A 21,944-nucleotide genomic window follows, 5' to 3' on the forward strand; every position below is an offset into this window, starting at 1 on the left:
AGGACAGGGTAGAACTGTCCCTGTGAGTTTCTGAGATGGTAAGTTTTTAAAAATTATTTTATTGGGTCGTACAACTCTCATCACAATCCATCCATCCATCCATTATGCCAAGCACATTTGTACATTTGTTGCCATCATTATTCTCAAAACTTTTTCTTTCTACTTGAGCCCTTGGTATCAGCTCATTTCGCCCCCTCTCTCCTCTCCATCCCCTCCCTCATGAACCCTCGATAATTTATAAATTATTATTTTGTCATATTTTACACTGTCTGATGTCTCCTTTCACCCACTTTTCTGTTGTCCGTCTTCCAGGGAGGAGGTTATATGTAGATCCTTGTAATCGGTTCCCCCTTTCTACCCCACCTTCCCTCCATCCTCCCAGTATCACCACTCTCACCACGGGTTCTGAAGGGATCATCTGTCTCGGATTCCCTATGTTTCCAGTTCCTTTCTGGTCTAGCCGAATTTGTAAGGTAGAATTGGGATCATGGTATTGGCGGGGGTGGGGTAGGGTGGGGGGAAAGCATTTAAGAACTAGAGGAAAGTTGTATGTTTCATTGTTGCTACCCTGCACCCTGACTGGCTTATCTCCTCACCGAGACCCTTCTGTAAAGGGATGTCCAGTTGTCTACAGATGGGCTTTGGATCCCCAATCTGCACTCCCCCTCATTCACAATGAATTGATATTTTTGTTCTTTGATGCCTGATCTCTGATCCCTTTGACACCTCATGATCACACAGGCTGGTGTGATTCTTCCATGTGGGCTTTGTTGCTTATGAGCTAGATGGCCACTTGTTTACCTTCAATCCTTTAAGACCCCAGACACTATATCTTTTGATAGCTGGGCACCATCAGCTTTCTTTTCCACATTTGCTTATGCAACCATTTGTCTTCAGCGATTTCATCAGGAAAGTGAGCACACAATGACATGATTTTTTTGTGAGACTGTGATTTTTTATGGGAGAAGAAAGCTCATCTTTCTCTGATGAATCAGTGGTGGTTTTGAACTGGTGACTTTGAGGTTAGCAGCCTAACATGTAACCACTGTGTCACCAGAGCTCCGTGTGTGATCTAAGTTTTGTTAATAATAAAATTCAAATTTGAAGGAGGGAGTGGTATCAGAGCATAAATTGTGAGCCTGCAGTTTTCAGAAGACTATAGATGATGCTCTAAAATTGATTGTGGTGAGATTGTACAACTCTTCTTAATATGTTTGAATGATTACATAGTATGATATGTGATGTATATGCCAAAAAACTGTTTTTTTAAAAAGAGCAGACATCTACAAAGGAAAACCAGTAAGAATTCACTGAGATTTCTCAGCAGAAACTATGCTGAGCATAGAAATTATGCAAGCAAAAAGACAATGGAATGATATAAAGAAATAAAACTGCTGTGCAAGAACCTTATGTCCAGCAAGATTATTGCTCAAATATGAGGGAGATATGAGTATTTCCAGACAAGGAGAAATTAAAGGATTTTGTTTAAAAACAAAAAACAGATTAAAGACAAACACTCTCCAGCTAGATTGAGGGAAACAACTTAATTCCCTTAACAACAGAAGAAAAGAAATTATGAAGATTAGAGGTGAGAGAAGTGAACTGGAAAACAGAAAAACAATGGGGGGGAAATCAAGACAAAAAGTTGGTTTTTTGAAAGAACCAACAAAATCAACAAACAACAAAGGAAGAAGAAAAGTTTCAAATATGTAGAGATGAGAAGGGTGACATCACAACATATCCAAATGAAATAGAAAGAATAATAAGACTGTACTGTGAAAGACTGTACTCCAAGTTTGATAATCTAGAAGAAATGGGCAAATGCTAGAAATACATCTTCTACCCAAATTAACACAGACAGATGTACATAACAAAAGAAGAAATAGAGAAGGTCATCAAGAAAAGCCCTTGGCAAGATGACTTTACAGGGCAATTCTACCAAGTATTCAGGGAAGAGCTGTCACCAATTCTGCACAGACTATTCCGGAATATAGGAAGGACCAGCAAACTCCTAAACTCATTCTGTGAGGCGAGCATGACCCTGATATTAAAACCAGGCAAAGATCCCAAAATACAGACACCAATATCCCTCAGGAACATAGATGCAAAAATTCTCAACAAATTTCTAATAGAATTCAACAAACAAAAACAAATCAATGCTCCTTGATATAGGAGAGCAATATCAAAGATGAGCCAAAGTTGTGAAATCCAAGTAATAACTATTTGAATTGAAGCTAAATAAAAGCCAAAAAAATTGTTAAACAAAAATTGGATAGAGAATCAACAACAGCAGACATAAATCTGAACTGACATCACCACCAAGAAATCAACCTACTTAAAATAGTATTCAAAATTAAAATAGCAAGACTGAAAATTGAGAATAAGAGATATCAATCTACAGTGAAGACAAATACCGAGGAAGTAAAGGGAAAACTGCAGATACACAACATCCAAATGGCAAGAAAGACAAGTGGGTCATAAGAGAGAACAGACTCTTTAAGATATGGGAATAAAATAATAAATAACAGGGCAATCTAAACGAAAGTGGGAAAACCCATCAAAATAGAGAGGTGGAAAATCACAAAAGTTAGTAAAGTATAAAATAACAGCTATGGAAAATATGAGAAGAAAATCCAATAACAAATGTAACTCAGCACAGAAATTTGTGAAGAACAAAGAGATCAATATGAGACACACACACACACACACACAAAACTGCAGCAACAAACCCCTACATATCAATAACAACACTGCATTTTAATAGAGTAAAAGCACCAATCAAGAGACGGAGAGCACCAGACTGGATACTCAATAATGTGATGCTTACAAGAAACATACCTTAGACACAACGACAAAAATACACTATAACATGCTTCCTTCAGCAAGAAGGAACGCCAGTCATTGCAAAGAACAACCTGGAAGCTACATAAGTAAACTGAAGCCTCCGTATCCCGAGACTGAGGTAGCAAGCAAGGTAAAGGGAGGAGGAGACAGACCCACTCACATGGGGTCCAGTGCTCCACTCCGTCACCCGCTCTCAGATAGCCTGTAGTGCTGTTTCCAAGCCCCACCAGGAAGCAGGGCCCAACACACTTAGGTGCCCTGTGCCCTGCCAGTGAGCAACCCCACCCAGGACCAGCGATGTTTCTTGACCCCCATAAGGAAGCAGGGCCTGGCCCAATAGAGCATGGGCCATTCAGTTACCTAGTCTCCTCCAAGAAAATGTATTGGAGTGAGACATTTGTATTTTTGTACTGCAAAATTGTTCACAATCTGGACCAACGCATGCATGCAAGTGGACACAAAGATACAAGTCCTGTCAGCTGTGCCTCTCCTTCTCTTTTCTGTCTCTAACCTTAAAACCTGTTAATGTCATCACCCAGGCCTCTGGAAGAGAGAGGTAAGCTCAAAAGTCAAGTCACTGGAATGAAGGCTGCCAAATGGTTGAATCTGCCCTCTGCCGCCTGCATTTCTCTCTTCACAGTTGTGACTACATTTCTGAGATTGATCTCTCTGCCCTGTTGATATTTTGAAGCAATCTAGGTAGAAGGTACAAGAATCTTTTTGCTAGGTAGTTGAACATTTGCTACTGTATATTTTTCACAAGACAGCTGGTCTTGTGAAACAGGCTCAAGTGGAACTTTGGTTTCCTATTATAAAGAATTCTGATCCAAATTTCATTTCTGACTTTGCCCCAAGCTATGTGTCATGGCAAGTCATAATACCCTTTCCCCATGCTGCTGCTCCTATGGAATTACCTGCCTTACATTAGAGGCCAAAAGGCCTCTGCTTCCTAGCTTATTCTGTTGGGTTTTCTGTACAGTACTTGGTGGAGCTGACCTACAACTCCATCCCAACTGACTGCCTGTCCAATGACTATGCCTACAGCACCTGCAGTGTCAGCATGTACTATTGTGCAGTCATCGAACACTGGCTATGTCCCAAGTGTGTAATTCCCTCCTGAAACATGGAATCACTACAGCTAAAGTAAGTGCCTCCTGTAACCCTCAGCCTTTGGGAGTGCGAGGCAGGCTCTTAGGTAAGGATTGTCCTTAGGGTGAGCAGTGTTGGGGTGGAGGTATGCAGAAGGAGTTTAGAACCTCCCATGTGTAGTTTTAGAGACTTGTAGAACTTGGGACGGATGGGCCAACTCTACACTCTGTTTGCTTATCTTGTTTGACTATTGTAGGCCAAATGTAGATGATCACATGCTGTGGCTAACAATCAAATCTAATGTGCTGACTTAGGGAGTCTGGGGATCCAAAGTTCTGCTGTACAGGTGGAAAATTGTACAGAACCATGAAAGTAGTCAATGCACAGCTCGTACCATTTAAGGTAGCACTCATCATGCAGACACCATGTGTGGCATTTCCGGATGTTGGGGACACTCGTGTGAGGTTACAGGGAGACAGAACCCAGGGTGGTGCTAGAAGAGACCTATTGGTTTCCAGATTTAGTTTTCACTTTTGTTGAGTTTGAGAAAAGACAGTCAAGCTAGATTATATGCCCAGAAGAGTGTCAGTAGTTGGCATGGATTGCCTCCTCATTCATTCTCATTTCTGCCATTGAGCATTGATTTGCCTGTTTCAGTTGACTTGGGCTTAGCAGTTCTGGTGACCAGTCCACCACCCTGCAGTATACCTAAGGCTTCTCACTCCCTAGCACATTGAGCCACTAACAGCGCTTCTCGACCTGTGGGTTGCAACCCCTTTGGGGGTCGAATGATCCTTTCACAGGGGTCACCCGATTCATAACAGTAACAAAATTACAGTTATGAAGTAGCAATGAAAATAGCTTTATGGGGGGGGGGGTCACCACAACATGAGAAACTGTATTAAAGGGTCATGGCATTAGGTAGGTTGATTTCTCCCCAGTAGGAAAATATGATGGCCTGCTTCAGTAAAGATATAAGGTCTCAGAATCCCAAAGTGGTGATTCTGTTGCCTTGTAGGGTCACTGTCAGTATGTGGTCACTATCAGTCTAATTGACATCCCCCTGATGAAAGCTGGGATGTGGGCCAGGCCGGCTTGCTGTCAGGGTGAGCTGCAAGTAGTATGTATTGGGCAGCATTAGACTCAGCAGCCACTTTTCCTGTGGCGCTCCTCCCTTCTTCATGATCCTGGCGGGGGGGTGATTGGGGTGGGGGGGGCAGAATTAGTCCAAACAGGAAAGTCATTGGACCCACATCACCAAATAGCCCTGCTATTTAAAGGGCAAATAATGGGAACAAACTTGTCTTATGACCTGCATGCTGGGACCTGGGGAGCAAGTTCTCTGTGGAGCTTTGTCCCAGACTCCTGAACAGAGCCTTGTTATGGTATGAGAGGGTGGCACGGAGCCTTGTTGTGGTATGAGAGGGTGGCATGGGGCCTTGTTGTGGTATGAGAGGGTGGCAGAGCAGCTGTCCCCTTCATTTCTTGCCCTGAGCCTAGCCTGGAGCGGACAATGAGCCATTAAGAGTGATTCAGTGTTAAGGCAGATGCAGCCAGCAGGAGCCCAGAGCACTTCTACTCCCTGAAGCCAGGGATGCACAGGGGAAACCTTGGAGTCAGGGAGCACCCCACTAGCCTGGTGAGTGCAGCCCCTGAAGCTAGTGCAGCCTCCAAAGCGAGCACAGTGGGAATGAACTCAGCGCAGGGCTCCCAGGTAAAACCCACCTTGGTACTGCAGGAACAGAGCTCTTGTTTTATTTTGGTACCGGTCTCAGGTAGGTGGGCATGTTTTCCATGGCTGGAGGAGGTTGGTGGTTCCTTCCCTCCCAGGAAGTGACTTGAACCCTAACAACCTCATCCTCTGTCGGATCTGAAGATCATATCTCAGTGAAATTGGATTTACCCCAACGTTTTCATGAACTGGTACTTTAAAGGCAGCAGCACACACAGATGACCTCCAGTGAGAAGGCCATCTGTCTGGAATTTGAGCAGGATTATAGACTCTGAGATGAGGAATGTGGTTTGTTGGGGTTGGATGTTTCTGTTCTTTTTTGGGGGGATCAACTGATTCAATGTGCACACATAAATATCAGCACAAGTATTAAGCTGTGTTTTCTTGGCTTATTCCAATGGATTGTGACTGGTAAAGCTAGTCATATTAGTTTATTGTGACTGTTGTAGTCAGTTTGCGTTCTTGCCCTCTGTTCTGAAGCAGAGGGGGTGTCGTGGCACCCAGTGTGCCGAGTGGATTCCTGGCTTACAACCTGTGTGAGGAGCCGTGACCTCATAGTGGGAGCATCCAGCCCAACTCCCAGATGCTCAGTGGAGTCACACACAGGCAAGGTTGGGGCAAGGAAAGGTACAGGTAGAACCCTAGAAGCTTTGTGTCTACAGCCCCACCAGCTTTTGCTTTTTTAAAGTTTATTAAGCTCTAATTAGCATACCGTACAATTCAATAGGTGAGTCATTCCAAGAAGGGTTGTACAGTCCTTGCCAAACCAACTTTGAAACCTGTTCTTCCTTTCTGTGCCCATGCATGGTGACTCTCCATTTCCCCCACCCTCCCTTTCTGTGCTCTCACGCAATCCTTAATCCAGCTATTGTCTCCGTTTCTCCACACAGATAAACATACAACACAAGCGTAAACAACCAATATGGATCCAGCATCAATGACCTGACCGTATAAAACAAAGACTTCACCCTAAACGAAAGCAGAGAGGTCATCTTTCTCAAAGCATGGGGCTTTGGGATGAAAGTGTGCTTTGCCTATTAAAGCTTTGTTCCGTTTTAAAAAAAAAAGGTTCATGAGAAAATGAAAAGATCTTAGAATGTTTTCTCAGATTTGTTTATAGAAATTCAGCCAGGTCCAGTGTGGGGAATGGAATGAAGGGAAATGCTCCAAAGTGGAAAGACGTTTGAATCACCCAGAGACAGAAACTAACCTTTCAAGTTCAGAATTGGCTAGCATGAAGTCATCAAGGACTTTGAAGAGGGCATGCCTCAGATGAGCTTGGGGCAGAGGGAGAAGCTTACCTGCACCCCAGATGTGACATATGGAACCACGGGCCAGCCTGGTGTCATCTCTTCCTATGCCACCCTCATCTTTGAAGGGCAGGCATCTGCTCACCCTCTTAGGGCTCTTGATCAGTGTGCTACAGTCACAGCCCCCTGGGACTCCCCATTCTCTCAGCCCGTGTTGCTCTGCATGTGTGTATGTCATTGTTCCCATGCATCTGTTTTTTTCTTTTTAAAATCATTTTATTGAGGGCTCATACAAGGCTTATCACAATTCATACATCCATCCATTGTGTCAAGCACATTGGGACATTTGTTGCCATCATCATTCGCAAAACATTTGCTTTCTACTGGAACTCTTGGTATCAGCTCCTCATTTTTACCTCCTCCTCCCCAATCCTCCCTCCCTCATGAACGCCTGGTAATTTATAAATTATTATTACTTTGTCATGTCTTACACTGTCCGATGTCTCCCTTCACCCACTTTTCTGTTGTCCATCCCCTAGGGAGGGGGTTATATGTAAATCCTTGTAATCAGTTACCCCTTTCTACCCCACTCCTTAACCCTCCTGGTATCACTACTCTCATTATTGGTCCTGAGGGGTTTATCTGTCCTGGATTCCCTGTGTTTCCAGTTCTTATCTGTACCAGTGTACATCCTCTGGTCTAGCCAGATTTGTAAGATAAAATTGGGATCATGATAGTGTGGGGGAGGAAGCATTAAAAAATCAGAGGAGGAGGGAAAAAAAAAGAGGACCTGATGCAAAGGGCTTAAGTGGAGAGCAAATGCTTTGAAAATGATTAGGGCAAAGAATGTACGGATGTGCTTTATACAATTGATGTATGTATATGTGTGGATTGTGATAAGAGTTGTATGAGCCCCTAATAAAATGTAAAAAAAAAAAAACTAGAGGAGAGTTATATGTTTCATCAATGCTATCCTGTACCCTGACTGGCTCATCTCCTCCCCGAGACCCTTCTGTAAGGGGATGTCCAGTTGTCCACAGATGGGCTTTGGGTCTCCACTCTGCACTCCCCCTTATTCACAATGATGTGATTTTTTTGTTCTTTGATGCCTGATACCTGATGCTTACCAACACCTCGTGATCACACAGGCTGGTGTGCTTCTTCCATGTTGGCGTTGTTGCTTCTCAGCTAGATGGTTGCTTGTTTATCTTCAAGCTTTTAAGACCCCATACACTGTATTTTTGCTAGCCAGGCACCATCAGCATCTGCTTTCTTCACCACATTTGCTTATGCACCCACTTTGTCTTAAGCATTCATGTCAGGAAGGTGAGCTTCATGGAATGCCAGTTTAATAGAACAAAGTGTTCTTGCATTGAGGGAGTACTTGAGTAGAGGCCCAATGTCCATCTGCTACCTTAATACTAAACCTATAAATATATGCACATAGATCTAATTCCCCATTGTCATATATAAATATATTTACATATGTACATGCCTGTATTTAGACCTCTACAAATGCCCTTTGCCTCCTAGTTCCTTCCTCTATTTCCTTTTACTTTTCTCTTGTCCCACTATCATGTTCAGACTTCATTTGGGCTTCAGTAATTTCTCTTGGTTACATTGCCCTTGACCAAGCCCTACCAGGCCTCTTACACCCTCCTCACCATCAATTTTGGATCACTTGTTGGTCCTTTGTCCCTGGGGTTGTTAACACCCACTTCCTTCCCACCACACACACCCCCACTCCGCCTTCCCCCTCTCACATGTCCCTCTGGAACCCATCAGCCCCATTGTTTTGTCCCCCAGATTGTTTATCCTGCTTATCTTATCTAGATAGGCCTGCAGATATAAAATATGCACAAAAAACAAGACAGAGCAAAACAAAGCAACAAAGGAAAACAATACAACACAACAACAAAAAACCAATGACAAAAAAGAGAAAAGCCTGTAAATAGTTCAAGGTCTGTTTGTTGACCTTTAGGAGTGTTTTCTGGTTGAGTTTGATGGGGTGCCATACCCTGGTCCCAAAGTCTATTTTTGGTGTTCCCATGGGACTTCATTGCTCTGTTCCCTTTTCTGTTCTGATGCATACCCTTATTGTTTGGCCTCCGTGTGGTGGGGTCAAATCGGGCACAATTCCCACACTTTGTCTCCAGTGTTGTCCCCCATAGGGCTATGGGTCAGTGAGGGATGTTGTGTCTTGTAGTGGGGCCGGCCATATGGTCCTCTCTGTTCATTGGCTGCTCTGAGCAGTGATATCATCCTCAAGACTTGGTGAGCCAGGATGTGCTCCACTCTCTCTTCCTCCTCCTTAATTTGCTCCGTGTGCTCTGATCAGAGATGTTCCTGTCCCTGAGCTGCAGCGTCAGTGCTGTCCTCTTAGTTGGGATTGGACCCTGCCCCTCAGATCTCTCTATTGGTTCCCTGATTCATGCCAGGATGTTGCATTCACATCCTGTGGCACCATGTCTGGTGGAAATATAAACAATACCCTCCCCTTGTGTGGATTAGTGCCCTGTTGCCCCACTACCCATGTCTTCCCGCCCTACCCTCCTTTTTAGTTGGCTACCATATGTGTCCTTGGATGTGGCCTGGCCTCTTCCATACTACCTGAACCTCTGCCCAGGATTGTTTGTATATAGTAGCTTTTCCCCTATGCACCTTTTGCATTTTTTTTAAAGCTTACTTCAGCAGGCACATGTTGTACTTGTCCTTTTGTGCTTGGCTTACTTAGCTTAGCATAATTTCCTCCAGTCCTTCCCATGTGGCAATGTGCTTCATGTGTTTACATCTCCTTGCAGTTGTGAACTGTGCTGCAATGAACATAGGAGCACAGATGACTGGCCGTGGTTTGTTTCTTGCCTCTTCTGGGTATATGTCCAGTAGGGGGATTGCTGGGTCGTATGGTAGCTCAGTTTCCATCTGTTTTATAGATACTGCCAAATCGATTTCCATAGTGGCTGTACATACCTACATATCCACCAGCAGTGGATGAGCGTTCCTATCTCACAACAGCCCCTCCAACACTTGTTGCTTTCTGATTTTTTGAATTGGGCTATCTTTGAGGGTATTAGATGGTATCTCGTTTTAATTTGTATTTCTCTTATGACTAATGAGTGGGAACATTTTCTTATATGTTTATTAGCCATTCAGATTTCTGCCCCTGTGAAACTTCTGTTCAGATCCTTTGCCCACCTCCTCAGTGGGCAATTAGTTTTATTTTTTCTTTTTGGAAGCTAGCAGACTATTGTAGATTTTAGTAATAAAGCCTTTGTCTGATGTGTCATTGCTAAAGATGTTTTCCCAGTCCATGGGCTCTTTTACTGCTCATGTGGTGAATTCTTTCGATGTACACAGGTCTTTTATTTTCAGTATATACCACTTGTCCATTTGTGACTCATCTGTATTTGTGTCCTTCCCTATTTCTGATAGCCTATGTATTTCCCTGAGCCAAAGTTCTCAGGTTTGTCCAGATTTCCTCATTGATAGTCCTAAGAGTTTGGGATTTTACCTCGGGGTCTGTGATCCACCTTGAGTTTATTCTTGTGCATGGAGTGAGATAAGGGTCTTGCTTCATTTTTCTGCAGGCAAATATCCACTTTTTCCAGCACCACTTATTGAAGAGAGCATCTGCTTCCCATTGGATATTTTTAGGGCTCTTATCAAAGATACATTGATGATTTTATTTCTGGGTTTTCAGTTCTTTTCCATTGGTCTGAGGATCTGCCATTATATCAATACCATGTGGTTTCGACCACTGGTTCCCACGCATCTTGGTTTGAGGAAACTTCAGTTGCAATTCGACACATTTCAGGTGCGCATTTAGCAGCCACTACTGGTCACAGAACACCGATTCCTTGTTTGTATCGCCTTCTGTCACTCAAGTCAGCCACACAAGGTGCTCAGCCACAAAATGAATGCACAGGGGACTTGAGCCATTCACCTTTGTTGTCACGTGTAAGTTGTGTTCATTGCTAACTTTAACAAATGTTCTATTTGGAAATAGTATATAAAATAAAGGCTATGTGCTTGATAAAAGAGAGAGAGAGAGAATATAAAAATTTAGAATAAATTTCCATTGGGTGCAGAGGGACATCCCATAAGAAGGTGTTGCATTCTAGGCTAAGGAGAGTTGCTAAAGTTCACTTTATGACGCGCTTTGTTTGATATTAGGACTATCTGTGTACACTGGGGATTCAGTGCAGACTTACTCATGGCACTCCTGTAGGGTTCCTACAAATGCATTTCGGGCTACCACTATCATCCATAGCTTTCTGCAAACAGGTGTTTAGAACTTAGGCCCTGGTACCATTCCCTCCTCTGGTTTGGATTCTATTGTTTATAATCCTTGGATCACATAGCCTGGTCTGCTTCTTCCACATGCACTCACTTAGATGGTTGCTTGTTTTGAGACAAGCCTTTAAGACCCCAGATCCTGTTTTTCATGATTGCCAGGCACTATCTGATTTCTTCACTACACTTTGTTATGGTACTCATGTCTGTAGTGATCTCATGAGTGCAAGTACTAAGCAGGGATATGTTATAGGAACACATTGTTTTTATATTAGGGCTATGATCAAGTGAGCACTCAAAACCCATTAGTAAAATCATGGCTCCTGCTTAACATTTAGAGATATCATTGTCATTTTCTTGTAATACACTTTTTAGTATGTCATAAATCATCCCTATGGGGCTTAAGGTAATTCTTTTTTTAAAAAAATTGGGGGGGCTTAAGGTAATTCTGTTGATGGTAACATTCTTTTAGTAAATGGTAAATCACTGTCAAACAAAGGATTTTTCCTTGCCAGTTTTCATGAAAGAGATGGGTGTGTTTTGCTTTTCTGATGGAACTTTAGTATGGGACCTAACAACCCAGGGGTCAGGTTCTGTGAAGCCAGAACCAATGGAGCAGTCGATCTAGGGTGACTCATGTGTGAACGGTGGGCTTATGCAGCTGTTCCCTGGGAAGAGCATTGTCCGTGGGGAGCAGGGCTGAGGGCCAAAAGCAATAAGAAAGGCTGCTGATTTTTGCCATTGTTTTAATTGCACTGAGTCAGTGCTTATGTATGACAGAAAGAACTGCAGCACTATCATGAATATAGTGTTGCTAAAAATAAACTTAACAAAATTTAAGTTGGAGTGGTTGTACTACATGCTTATATTGTTCTTAAGTAGCATCGAGTCAGTTCCAACCCATAGCAACCCTATGTCCAGCTGAATGAAACTTTTCCCTACCTTGCATCATCCTCAAAATTGTTATGTTTGAGCCCAGTGTTGCAGCTTCTTCCTCCTTTTCACTGCTCCTATACCTGATGGCGCCCTTTTCTGGGACTGGTCTATCCTGATCACGTGTCCAAAATAAGTAAGATGAAGTTTTGCCACCCTTGCTTCTAAGGACCATTCTGGGTGTACTTCCCAGCCAGTTTTGTTTGTTCTTTTGGCAGCCCACAGTACTCTCAATATTCTTGGCCAGTACCGTAAGTCAGTTGCAGCCATTCTTCTTCATTCTTCCTTATTCAGTTATGAGCTTTCACATGCATATGAGGTGACTGAAAATACCACAGATTGTGTCAGGCATGCCTCACCACTCAAACTGACATCTTTGCTCTTAAGTATTTTAAAGTCTTGTACAACAGATTTACCCAATGCGATGCGTTGTTTAATTCTTGACTGCTGCTTCCATAAGAATTGACTGTGGATTCAAACAAGGTGAAATCCTTGACAACTTCAGTCTTTTTCTATTTATCATGATGTTGCCTATTGATCTTGTTGTGAAGGTTTTTGTTTTCTTTATATTAAGTTGTAACCTATACTGTAAGCTTTAATCCTTGATCTTCATCAATATATACTTCTAGTCCTCCTCACTTTTAACAAGCAAGGTTGTATTATCTGTATATCAAAAGTTATTAATAAGCCTTGGTCCAATTCTGATGCTGGGTTATCTTCATATAGTCCAGATTCTCTGATTATTTTCTCAGTATAGAAATGGAGTAAGTATAATAAGAGGATAAAGATAAAATCTTGGTGCACAACTGTCCTGATTTAAACCACACAGTATTCCCTTGTTGGGTTAGAAAATGTACAGGTGCCACCGAAGCACAGTTAAGTATTCTGGAACTCCCATTCTCCACAATGCTATTCCTAATTTATTATGACCTACACAAATGCCTTTACAGAGTCAGTCAAACACAATAAACATCTTTCTGGTGTGCTCTGCTTTCAGCCAAGACTAATCTGACATCAGCAGTGCTATTCCTTGTTCCATGTCCTCTTCTGAATCTGGCCTGAGTTTCTGGCAGCTCCCTGTCAATGGACTGTTACAACCGTCATTGGATAATCTTCGGCCATATTTTTACTTGCTTGTGATATTAATGACGTTGTTTGATAATTTCTGCATTCTTTCGGAGTTGTTAGAAATACGGATCTCTTCTAGTCAATGGGGGCATGATTTTTATTCCAGTTGGATCAAGTCCAGAGAGCTGGAAGTTGCTGAGTCAGATGCAAGATCTATATCAAGCAAACCATCTCTCACAGTGTTCTTGTTAAATATAGGGACACATTTCTAATGAATTTATGCATACATATACCTATGTTGTTGGTAGGAGCCATGGAGTAGGTTATCTCCCATAGCAACCCCCATAGCAACCTTATGCACAACAGACCCAAACATTCCAGGGTCTCCCCATTCCTGCTCCTTCACAATTGGACCTATTCTGAAACCCATTGTTGCAGCCACTGTTTCAGTCCATCATGTTGAGGGCCTTCCTCTTTTTCTATGCCCCTCTACCAAGAATGATGTTCTTCTCCGGAGACTGGTTTCTCCTGACAACCTATTCAAAGTACATGAGAAGAAGTTCCACATCCTTGCCTCCAAGGAGCTCTCTGACTGTACTTCTTCTAAGACAGATTTGTTTGTCCTTTATCCAGTCCATGGTACTTTCAATATTCTTCTCCAGCCCCACAGTTCAAGCACCTCAATTCTTCAGTCTTCCTTATTTACTCTCTTACTTTCACGTGTATATGATGCAATGGAAAACACCATAGCTTGGGTGAGTGCACCTTAGTCCTCAAAGTAACACCCTTGCTTTTCAATATTCTAAAGAGATCTTGTGCAACAGATTTATCCAATACACTTCTTTCTTTCTTTTTTGCAATACATCTTTTAAGTTCTTGTCTGCTGCTTCCTTGAGCATTGATTGTGGATCCAAATAAGACAAAAATCCATGACAATTTCATTCTTTTCACTATTTATCATGATGTTACCTATTGGTCCTGTTGTGAGGATTTTAGTCTTCCTTACATTGACTTGTAATACAGTGAGGTTTTAGTCTTCCTTACATTGACTTGTAATACACACTTAAGGCTGCAATCCTTGATTTTCACCAAGTGCCTCAAGTCCTCCTCACTTTGAGCCAGCAAAGTTGTGTCATCTGCATATTGCAGGTTTTTAAAAAACGTTCCTCCAATACTGATGCCACATTCTTCTTCATATAATCCAACTTCTGATGATTTGCTCAGCATGCAGACTGATTAAGTATGGTGAGAGGATACAACCCTGATGCACACCTTTCCTAATTTTAAACCATGCAGCACTCTCTTGTTCTGTTTGCACAACTCCCTCTTCATCCATGTAAAAGTTCCACAGGAGCAAAATGAAGTGTTTTGGAATTCCAATTCTTCTCAATGTTATTCACAGTTTATTATGATCCACAGAGTTGAATACCTTTGTATAGTCAATAAAACACAAGTAAACATCTTTCTGGTATTCCTCAGCAATGTGTCCCTTGTTCCCTGTCCTGTCCTAAATCTGTACTGCTGCAACTGTTGTTGAATGATCTTCAGCAACATTTACATATGCTATTAATTATATTGTTCTATAACTTGAACATTCTGTTGGATCCCTTTTCTTTGGAATGGGTACAAATATGAATTATGTGATCTCCAACTTCGTTTCTATTTCTAAGACAATATTTCCCAAATACTATTTCTTCCTCTTCATTTCTAACTTTTACATTCCAGTCACCAATGATTAATGCATCTTGATTACATGTTTGATCAATTTCTGACTGAAGACATTGGTAGAATTCTTCAATTTCTTCATAACTAGCTTTGGTGATTGGTGCATAAATTTGAATAATATTTGTATTGACTGGATTTCCTTGAAGGCAGGTAGATATTATCCTATCTGACAATGAATGTCACTCCATTCCTCTTGACTATGCTGCTCCCAGCAGAGTAAACCATATGATTTTCTGATTCAAAATGGCCAATACCAGTGCATTTCAGCTCAGTAATGCCTATGATAGAGATTTTTGTGTGTTCCCTTTCATTTTTATGGCTTCCAATTTTCCTAGATTAACATTTTGTACATTCCAAGTTATGATTAGTAGTGTTTTGCAGCTGTTTCTTTTTACCTTGAGTCGTGCCCCGTCAGCAAATGAAGACCCAAAGGCTCCATTCCCCCAGGCAGTACTCCATTCATGTCACTATGGTCGACTATAAGAAGGCAGCTCCTCACCAGGGGCCCATCCTCTGGCTCTGTCTCCAACAGTGTTCTTCCAATTCCTTTAGTACCTGACAATTAGCCACTACTTCCTCCACGCGGGCTGCCGAGTTCTGCATAGTCTGGAAGCTTTGCTGAAACTTGTGTGCTTTGAGTGACCCAACTGGCATTTGAAATACCAGTGACACTAGCCACCATAATAGAACAAACTGACAGATAAGTAATGGATATGTAACATAACTATATTGTCAGAAAAATAAGAATACTCATTGAGAGCTTCCCAGCCCTGAATGAATTATGGAAATATAAATGATGATTCACTTTTGTTTGCATAACCATAGTATGTTGTTCTAGATAGTTTAGGAGAAGAGAGAAAATGGATTCTTACATCAGGAAAACAACATTTAAAACATCAAACATTGTAAAATGTATGGCAAGGAGGGTGTAGGAGGCCTGGTAGGGTTTGATCAAAGGCAGTATAACCAAGAGAAATTACTGAAACCCAGATGAAGGCTGAACATGATAGTGGGACAAGAGGAAAGTAAAAGGAAATAGAGGAAGGAACTAGGAAGCAAAGGGCATTTTTAGTGGTTTAAGTATAGGTATGTACATATGTAAATATATTTATATATAAGGAGAGGAGAATAGATCTATGTACTCATATTTATATGTTAAGAATTAAGGTAGCAGATAGACATTGGGCCTTTATTCAAGTGCTCCCCCAGGCAAGAACATTTTGATCTAATAACTTGACATTTCATGATGCTCACCTTCCTGACATGAACGCTGAAGACAAAGTGGGTGCATAAGCAAATGTGGTGAAGAAAGCTGATGGTGCCTGGCTATCAAAAGATATAGCATCTGGGGTCTTAAAGGCTTGAAGATAAACAAGCAGCCATCTAGCTGAGAAGCAACAAAGCCCACATGGAAGAAACACGCCAACCTGTGTGATCACAATATGTCAAAGGGATCAGTTATCAGGCATCAAAGAACAAAATATCATATCATTGTGAATGAGAGGGAGTGCAGAGTGGAGACCCAAAGCCCATCTGTAGGCACTGGACATCCCTTTAGAGTAGGGTCTCGGGGAGGAAAGGAGCCAGTCAGAGTGCAGTATAGCACCGATGAAACACAACTTTCCTCTAGTTCTTTAAAGCTTCCTCCCCACCACTATCCTAATTCCAATTCTTCCTTACAAATCTGGCTAGACCAGAGGATGTACACTGGTACAGATAAGAACTGGAAACACAGGGACTCCAGGACAGATAAACCCCTCAGGACCAATTACGAGAGTAGTGATATCAGGAGGGGAAGGTGGAGTAGAAAGGGGGAACTGATCACAAGGATCTACATATAACCCCCTCCCTAGGGGATTGACAGCAGAAAAATGAGTGAAGGGAGACGTCAGACACTGTAAGACATGACAAACTAAACACAATTTATAAATTATCAAGGGTTCATGAGTGGGGGGAGGTGTGAAGGGAAAGGGAAAATGAGGAGCTGATACCAAGGGCTCCAGTAGAAAGCAAATGTTTTGAGAATGATGATGGCAGCAAATGTCCCAATGTGCTTGCCACAATGGATGTGTGGATGGAGTGTGATAAGAGTTGTACGAGCCCCCAATAAAATGATTTTTTTAAAGATTAAAAAATAATAAAACATCAAGCATATCCTTTCACATAAATGTAAATTAATCTTTTAGACCACTAGATCCTATAATTAAGTTCAAATGCATTTACCCGAATCAACAGCCATGAACCCATGACCTTCTCCACACGAACTCTGGAAATCTTGAGTCAGTTTAGTGGTTTAAGCAGTGTCGTTTAGAACTCCGACCACATCCACAGATCTGCATAGTCTATTTGTGGGTCTGTTGTAGAGCACAAGCCACAGAGTCTGCTTACAGTAAAACCAAGAGTTTTGCTGAAAAATTATAATCACCAGTTCATGAATTAGGAAAACACAGTTGAGCATGCTCTCAGCAGTGTTTTACTATCTCTATCTAACTAGAAGCTTTTATACAAAGGAAACGTAGGGGACTAATAATTGTGTATAAAGTCCTTTGAAATGTGAGAGTCGGCTATTTGGTTAGAGTGGAATGAGCCAGCTGCTTTGGCGTATTCTTTTTTTCTTATCATTTTATTGAGGGCTCATACAATGAATGTACAAATGTGTTTTACTCAATTTATGTATGTATGGGTTTCATTATTCTTAATGGTGAAATTGTAGTCAGCTATTCTTAATTTTGTTTGGTTCCAGGAGCAAACAGTTCATATATTCTCAGGTGGTCTATATCCTGGCGGGTTTGGTTAATTAAGCACACATTTTCCCTAAGAAATTAATCACTTGTATGCTTGACATTGTCTTCCTAAGTGATTTTACATCCTGACCTTGTGTTTACTATGAATGCATGTTGGCCCCATCACTGTTTGTTGAGGGCGGTTAAAATTCCCACTTTCCCCCCCTAGATGTCACTTACCTTTTTAAAAAATTTTATGTCACTTATCTATTAGTTTCAGCAAAGCACAGTGGAAACTTAAAGAAATGACAGACTGTAGTTTTGAAGCAGAACCTATGCTAAAAATCAGAGTCTGACTTTTAACAAGAACCTATTACTTCCCTATTGATGTGATGCCTCCGTTATGAATTTTGGATGCTCTTACTCTTCTCCCTTATGAGCATAAACCTCGCTATGTGTTTCTCTGAAGAAGACAAATTCGGGAAGTCTCATCTGTTGGTGAGCAGGTCTCGTGTTGCCCACAAAGAAGTCACTTGTTTTCTGCAAGGGCTGTTTTTGGATAGCTGCTCTTCAGAAACGTGTAAGCCCACAAGGGCTGATCTGACAGCACAGCTGGACACCATCCCAGAGGACCTTAGAAGGATGCGTAGAGTGAGGTCCTACTAAGAGGAACAACCTGATATTAAGGAGGCCAGATATTTTCAGTGGAACTCTGAGACAGCAGTATAAAGTATGGCAGACACTGTTCGGTTGACATGTAGTACCTGTTCATTCGATTGCCCTTTTGAACCATTTTATATTTGTTCTAGTTTTTAATATTTTATGCTTTCTTTTCAAATGAGGCTCTTCTCTGTTTTATTTTGTGATTGTTGTCAGATTATTTATTTCTTGATTTTGTTTGTGTGTGTCTTTTTTCTGTACATGGAATCTAGGATCGGTAAATCTATAGAGTGAGTAACAGGATTAATAATTTCCAGGGGGACATGGGAAGCTGACGTAATTGAGTATGAGCCAGAAGAAAATGTCCCAAAGTTGTGGTGCTAATCATACAACTCTCCTGAGTATGACTGAACTACTGGATTGCACGATGTGACTCACATGCCACTTAAAAATTAATCCATTGAAATTTGGTTTCTAAGTACTTTAGTGTGCATAGACTTTGTAGCTGTTGACTTTAGACTTGAGTGGAATTGGATTCTCCCTCACCCTTGTGTAGCCACAGTCGGTCAGATGCAGTCCCCAGCCCTTTGCAGTTAATAAGAATGGGAAATACCAAGCCAAGGTACAAATTATTAGAGATGGGAGCATTCAACTTCAGATCTGCCTGTAATATGGGATTGTTTTTATTATTTAATTGTCGCTTTATTTCAGATATGAGCTTCAGCATTATCAGAGCAATGTGTGCTGTCATTGTAAGAACATGTGCTTAAGGGAATACAGAAAGTGTCTAGAGTGCATCCGACCCACCCATTTAAATGTGTTATAGTCAATGTGTGTGACTCAACACTAGAGTTTTCCCTCATGTAAGCTATTCCTCCACATAACAATATATCTCTCTCTGGGTCATACATCATACCCTTCCCACTTTTTTCATTATGAAAAGGACTGGTTTGGTTTACTTCTTCAAGTCACTTTTCTTGCAAACCATTTTTCAAGTAATGAATTATTGCACATGGACAATGCACCATATTCTTTGCAGTCTTTAAACTACTCACATATGGGAAAGATTTGATCATTTGCAGCACAGTCCATTACTGCGTCTAGATAGCTAGAATTATCAATGAATGAATGGGTTTCCCATGACTATGAAGTACATCAAGTTTGAGTTTCAAAATAGATGAGATGAAGAAAACAGAGAGCAAGTGACATCGTCTTGTATATATGGCCTTTTAGATAAGGACATTCAGAGTCTATAACGGCAGTAGGCATAAACATGCAATCTGAAATTGTGGCAACAAGAGGCCCTTCAGAGTCTAGAGCCTTTTGATTGGGGGCAAAAGTAACAGAGCTATCAGTTTGTCAATTTACCAACGCCAGCCACGGATGGAGCTTGTTTAACCAAGACATTTTGCTTTTAAGCCTTAATCATAATTAGTAGAAGTAATAAAAAGAATCCCAAGGGTATCTTCCTATTGAAAGAAAACAATCTAAACGTAGTATAATAAAATAAAAATGTAAAGAGAACTATAATAAAGTAATGTTTAGCATGCAATAAATCCTAATTGATAATTTAAAAAGCTATTTCAAAGGTAATAATAATAAATAAAAGGCAATAACTTCAATAGCTTGCATTACCCGGGAAATGTTATAAATTCACAGGTTTTGAAAATATGTTGTAGAAATAGGGTGAGTGAAATTATAAAGCTCAGCATACAAAGTTCAAGGATCTTGCTGTTACTGATACGATCTTGTTCCATGATCTTAGGTTTAGAACTCCGAAGTTGTTTGTTTATGGCCTGTGGAGTGTATGAATTCAGTGTTCGTCCTTCAATGGAATTGTCCAAAAGGATGATGCCATTTTCTCCATTCTCCAAGCTTTGACCCCTTCTAATTGAATAGCAAAAACCAAACTCACTGCCAGTGAGTCAATTCCGACTCACGACAATCCTATAGAAGGGAATAGATTTGTCTCTGTGGGATTCTGAGACTATAAATCCTTATTGGGGTAGAGACTATTGCCTTTCTCTTGCAGAATGACTGGTGGTTTTGAACAGCTGACCTTTTGGTTAGCAGCCCAACATGTAACCCACTATGCCACCAGGGCTCTTGGAAAGAAAAGATCAAAAAGTGGATATCAGAAGAGATTCTGAAGCTTACTCTTAGTCATAGATTAGCTAAGCCAAATGGAAGAAATGATGAAGCAAAAGCTGAACAGAATTTGAAAATAATTAACAATCTATAATCTGTCAAGGGGCCACGAGGGTTGGGGGTGAGGTGGAAAAATGAGGAGCTGATCCCAAGGGCTCAATGGAAAGTAAATGTCTAGAAAAGAACAATGGAATATATGTACTGATATGTTGGATACAATTGATGTATGGATTGTAACAAGAGTTGTAAGAGTCCCCAATAAAATGATCTTTAAAAAAAGCTGGACAGAAAATTCCAAAGGATAGCCCGAGAAGAGAAAGTAAAATATTAACATGAAATGTGCAAAAGTCCTGAAGTTCGAAACCAAAAAGGAAAAACACGCTCAGCATATCTGAACGGAGAGAACCAAAGAAAACATTCTAGCCTTGGGTTGCAATGGTGTAAGATTCTCTGGGCAAAATATCGAATGGTGCCAGAAACATCAAGAGAAGATGGGAAGAATACATGGAGCCGCTGTACCAAAAAGAACGAGTTAACATTCAACCATTTCATTTGGTGGCACATGATAGAAAGTGAGTGGCACTGAGGAAGAAATCCACGCTGGACTAATGGCCCGAGCCGAAAACAAGGCTTCAGGAATTGATAGATTACCAATTGAAATGAGGACTCAGAGGAAGCCCTGGAAGCACTCACTGGTGTGTGCCAAGAACTTTGGAAGAGAGCGAACAAATGTGGCCAACTGCCTGGAAGAGATTTGTGTTTGTACCCATGCCAAAGAAAGGGAACCCAACAGGATGCGCAGAGAACTATCTTAATATCACATGCAAGTGAAACTTCACTGCAGATCATCCTGCAACAATTGTAGCCATATATTGACCAGGAGCTGCCAGAGATTCAGGTCAGATTCAGAAGAGGATGTGGAATAAAGTTTATCATTGCTGATGCCAGATGTGTTAAGTTCTGGTGCCAGCATTGGGTTGTCTTCTTGTCATGGCGACAGAGGAAAGACACACACACACACACACACACACACACACACAGTAACAGAGAGCTAAGCAAACATTTACTTAAGCATAGATTAGATACACTTCAAGAGTGAAGCTGGTCCCCCCTTGAGTTGAAAAAGAGCCCAGGCTCGGGAGCGCTTCTTTGGTTTTATTGGAAAAGTCAAAGGGATGAGGGTGATAGCTCTGTAGATGACCGTTTGCTTTCAGACTAGTCCACTCCTTGGTCCCCGGTATATTTCCTTCATAAGCATAATTCAGGCTGTTTTTCTTTGTCAGAATAGTGATTATGAGTCTCCAGGCATGGCCTCCAGGCCCATTGTTCCCTTGGCAGGCAGACGCCCTGTTCTGCTCTTATCAAGGTTGATCTTGGCTGGAAGCAGAGAACACCAGAAAATTAAAATTTGTGTTTTATTGACTATGCACAGGCATTTGACTGTGTGGACCATAACGAACTAAGAGAAGAAGAGGAAGC

At 41.4% G+C, this 21,944-nt stretch overlaps 1 protein-coding gene across 3 annotated transcripts in view; it reads left to right on the top strand.

Annotated features, from left to right (window-relative positions):
* Nucleotides 1-21,944, top strand: part of SEMA4D (semaphorin 4D) — a 190,787-nt gene that overhangs the window by 20,272 nt on the left and 148,571 nt on the right. The gene's annotated exons all lie outside the window — the stretch shown is intronic.

The sequence above is a fragment of the Tenrec ecaudatus genome, chromosome 5 (genome assembly GCF_050624435.1).
Source record: "Tenrec ecaudatus isolate mTenEca1 chromosome 5, mTenEca1.hap1, whole genome shotgun sequence".
In the NCBI taxonomy this organism is placed as follows: domain Eukaryota; kingdom Metazoa; phylum Chordata; class Mammalia; order Afrosoricida; family Tenrecidae; genus Tenrec; species Tenrec ecaudatus.